Genomic DNA, 5,000 nt, shown 5'->3' with positions numbered 1-5,000 from the left:
GCCAGGGCCCTATGTTCTTCATAATAAGAGGATCGTAGTTAGCATTCGACAACAACTTTCACGTCTAATTTCAAACCTTTCGATTCTATGCTATTGCAAGTGCAAGTGCCGTCTTTAAGATAACGCTTTCAAGTTTGTTATTTCTCTACACGACAGAGCCCGGAGCGCACTAGGCTTCTTTTATTTTTTACAAAAAAATATCACGAACTTCCAATTTTCAAAAAAAAAAAAGGTAAACTGAATCTTTTTGTTCGGTATCCAAGGCACCTGCTCCTCTAAAGACTCTAAAGACTGGTGGAGTATGACAAAAATTGATTAGGTTCTCGCGTGTCAGCGCACTCGTCCATGCAAACTTTGCGATATCAATACAAAAAGATCGGCCTCCCAGGAGGTAAGGCACCGCCTCCTCTAAAGTTTGGTAGAGTTTGACAAAAATTTGTTAGGTTCTCGCGTCATGGTGCACTCGTTTTTTTTTTTTTTTTTTTGCAAGCTTTGCGATATCAACACAAAAAATATCGGCCTTCCAGGAGGCAAGGCACCGCCTCCTCTAAACTTTGGTAGAGTTTGACAAAAATTTGTTAGGTTCTCGCGCGTCGGTGCACTCGCACGCTTTGCGGTTAACCTTGACATAAAAAAAAATCCGCTAGTGAAACCAGGCCCATATACTATTTTACATTAAGAATTTCAAGACGTAAACGCGGACAAAGTCTTAGTCCTGTGGTGTTTAATTAAGTATGGAATAAGACAATTTTCTATACAAAATTCCAAAGATGAAGCTGTACTAGATTGAGAGCGAAGAAACCAGTGAACAAAGGGCGACTTGTTGTGAAATATTGTTCTCTCGGATAAGAACATTAATTATGTCAAAGAGCCAAAATGACTATGTTGAGCGGTGGCTTATTTTGTGATCTAGAATCAGTAGAGTAATTCCAGGTACTTTCCTCTCAACCTAAAGAACATCAGATTACATGGTGAGATGGCTTTCCGCCGATTTTTAGATTCTTTCGGAAGAATAGAACTTAAATCTCATTTCTATAAATCCCCGCGGCGACTGTCACCTCCTATGAATATGAAGGCGTTATGAACTAATTGGATGAAAGTAAACGCCGACACTCGTATGCAAAGTAAATTAAACGTTCACGGTAGCAACTGAAAGTTTGCTGAAATTATAAAATAATAATTCGTTTCACTAAAGGTGACAAAATGTGGAGCAAAGACCTCTGAAACACTCGTTGACCAGATGTTATACGCGAAGCGGCTTCACAAGTTAGAATTAGGGCTGAGGCCGCTGAACGTTCTTACTTTTCATTTACGATTTGAGCCTGAAAACGTTCATACCTTGGTGCCCCCATGCCGAAACCCGAGGAGGCAACCTAGAAGTCCTCGCGTGAAATGGGTAAATGTATAAACTAATTGGTAGATATTGTAAGTGGAATCAATCTCTTTTTGCCCACCCAGGCGCTAAAGGTGGTATCGGTATTGCTTAAACGGGTGCGCAAGTGTTATTGATAAGATAAGATAAGATAAGATAAGATAAGATAATGGTGTTTATTCACAAAACAATCACACCGTCTACAATACAGTGAATTGCACCTACAAAATATAAATAAATAAAATATGTATATGATATAGAGGATATTACATGGCCGCGCGGGGATACGAATTTTATCTTCGAGTGCTGCAAGTATCTCTCACGAGTGAGCGAAGCGAATAACGAAATGTTCTATTTATCACATAGATATTGATGAAATGTCTAGATTTAAAACAACTTGTTTTATTAATTTGCGAAATGATGAAAAAGTGTTCACCAACCACTAAAACACGCATGTTGTGTAACATGAAACAAGATATGAAAGTTATGAAAAACAAATCATGATAATGTAAAATTTGCAGTAAAAATGTTAATGTAGTAGAGAAGAATTATATTAAAGCACAAAAGCATCGTACAATGAAGAGGAATCTCGCGTTTAAATTGCTAATCGTGTTCATTACCATGACGACAACTATATCCTCACATGTGAAAGATAAAAATGATACGTTCACTGCCCGCGGTGAAGATATGATTTTTTAGTAAAAGGAGAAATCCTGGTATTTCATCAGTATCTATAGCTAGATAATAAAAAAATATAAACAAGCATTTACTTTAAGTTTACACTAGGTATACTCTAGGTTTCCCAACCCTAAATGCTATTATATAGCAAATGACTTTCTACACGTTGTTGGGAAAAGAACTTGACTTAGGTCTTTCGGTTCTACATCTGAATAACGAATAGTTATTAGACTTACGTAACAAACGACCGGCGCTAACCCTTGACGGAGGAACAAGGTTGTTAAGGCGCGAGCCGGGCATACAAATCTTCTTGAAGGCCTTTACATTTGGTGATGTTCTACATGACCGAGGTGCTTTAGGAGTCACGAAGTCAAAACTCGTAAGGAGAACCAAAGTACTGTTCGAGTTAGCAATTGAAAAATCAAACATTGTAGTAGATCTGATGCAAATCGAGTTACCTGGCTCAGAAGGGGCGAGGGACGATTTGTCAGACGCAAATCGGAAACTGGGGTGACATATTCAGAATATAATTTCAACGAATCTAAACTGCCTTTCCTACTATCTTTCCTGGGGGCAGATATAATGAAAACTATTACTAGTTCTTAAATAAACTTGTGTGGTATACTAATTTCGACGACAAATTGAGGTGTTCTTTAGCGTATCATGCAATAAGAAAACCATACTGCCAATGTTAAAGAAGGTCCCTAAGCATTTGAGTTAATTGTCCTGTTAGAGAGCAGTTTTACATTTCTTTTATCTTTGTTTATAATATTCAAAGTAGGCAAATTAAAGACTCTCAGCCAGGGTATGTTCTTAGTATGTTTTTTATTTATTTATTTATTTTTTTTTTTTATTTATATCCTATTTCGCACAAATTCAAGTCTACCACATCATCAAAAATATACTTCTATCCAGAAACAGACACTTGATTTTTCGTTCCAGTCAATAGATGATAACTTGTTATTTTTGTTCGACATTAAAAATTGCACAGCAGTTAATTTAAAGAAGAAAAGCAGATGTTCTTAACAAAGTAGTGTTTTTAACAAAAAAAGACGAAAAGAGAACGAAATGAAAGCCGGACACATGTACTTTGGAAAAGCCAACATAATCCACGCACTAGATTCATCAATCTCGTTGTTATTTGTATTGGCTAAATCATGCATTATAACTTCTATTAACACGTCTGATCCAGTTTTTACGAGTTTTTCTTCATTTTTGCATTAATCAATCACTGTTTCAAACGTCTACGTGCATAGAATCGTCTCGAATTGAAATATGTGTTCGAATGTGTGCCTTAGGCAGTTAAAGACCTTATGTCAAATTGTCAAAATTACTCTTGGGTGCTATTTTTTAGCCCCCCCTTTCCACGGCTGTGAGGTAGGTTGCCTCGCAAAAGGCTCAATGTGGCGGATGAAATAATAAAACCCATTATTAACGAGGGCCTCTGTCTTTAAATTGAAACTGTGTTTTTTTCTAAAAAAAATTTCGATCTAAATCAACTCTCACAGAGTAATCTAATCCTACTTTATGTGTCGCTAAGTCTTCAAAAGAGTCATGAAAAAAAATATCATCATTTTCTTTCTCTTCCACTACAAAGAAGCCATTTTTAAGCATTTCCGCCAAGCAATACGTAGCAACTGTAGTATAACTAAAGATAACAGGGAAGTGTCCAATTAGCGCGGCGAGTTTGGCAGAGGGGGAAGGTATACATGTTTTCGCTCAAATCCGGTCTCAGGTTGCATCCGTTTCAGTTTACCTACAATTGTAGATTCAATTGGTGATCCTCATTTTACCTAGGTTGAATATGCACTCTACCTAGTTTAAAGCAGCTATCAAGCTCCCAAAAAGGACTGGAAAAACCTATACATTCCCTCAAGCTCTATATTACGCATCTGACCACATCTTCTTAATGTTTCGTATCATCTTGTCGGTTTCTGCACTAATATACGTATCCATTCAGTCTGGACATTACACCAAAGTAAGGGAACAAAAAACTGGGCTATGCACTTGCCGGTACTCGAACTAGGACCCTTTAGATCTATAGGGATCTGTGTAGGGTTGTCCACGTTATGCTCAGAATTCTCGATATTATGCTGATTCTTTATGGTCAAAAAATGTTATTATTATGCTCAAAAAGTCCCACTATTCTGCTCAAAAAGTTTCCCCCGGATCACTCATTCTTTACCTAAAATAAAATACAGTCGCTTGATATGCTTATATGGATGATTATATCGACAACGTAAAGTATAAGTACTCCTTTTATATTATGTGATCATCTTTCGTGATACTGAAACATGATGGAGGCTTCAATCTAGTCCTTCCTCCATAGCACATGCTTGGTTGACCTGGAAGGCATTTTGTAGCAATGAGAACACCCTCTCTGAGGCTGCAGATGACAGATGGATAAGCATGATTTTCTTGCATGCTATTGCTCAATTTGGAATTTTTCTTACTTTTACGCTTGCGCAATGCTCGATGTTCATGCCTTACTATTATGCTCAAAATTATGCCGTTTTAATGTGGACAACCCTAGTCCTGTCTCTTCTCTCTTCAAAAAAGCAACGTTTGACTCGATTTTTGTTAATTGTATATTTCAGTTTACAGTGTCCCCGGCTAGTGCTCCAGCGCTAAAAAGACTAGACAATCATATAAAGTTATTTTCCTTTCCGTTTTTCACCTCGTGCACTACAAACAAGCTACAACGACGAACGTGCTCAATCCAGCACAGTTCTTTTCATTGTTTACTTTTCTATAATAAGTCAACTAATACCACGCATGTATAATAACCAAAACTAATCCTAACCTGACCTAGGCTTCAAAAAACAGTTTCTTCTATTCATCTGAGTCCGTATTCAACATAGGTAAATTGAGGATCAGCAATTTAACTTAGATAAAAACAGATTCAACCTGAGAACGGATTTACCGGCAACATACACAGCCGTCTTTATTT

The 5,000-nt window shown here is 37.2% G+C and overlaps 1 protein-coding gene across 3 annotated transcripts in view; it reads right to left on the bottom strand.

Annotated features, from left to right (window-relative positions):
* Positions 1–5,000, bottom strand: part of LOC138010849 (beta-2 adrenergic receptor-like) — a 40,616-nt gene that overhangs the window by 19,545 nt on the left and 16,071 nt on the right. The window lies entirely within an intron of this gene.

Source organism: Montipora foliosa, chromosome 7 (assembly GCF_036669935.1).
Source record: "Montipora foliosa isolate CH-2021 chromosome 7, ASM3666993v2, whole genome shotgun sequence".
In the NCBI taxonomy this organism is placed as follows: domain Eukaryota; kingdom Metazoa; phylum Cnidaria; class Anthozoa; order Scleractinia; family Acroporidae; genus Montipora; species Montipora foliosa.
The sequence above is the reverse complement of the archived record's forward strand: the minus strand, read 5'-3'. Positions and strand labels throughout refer to the sequence as shown.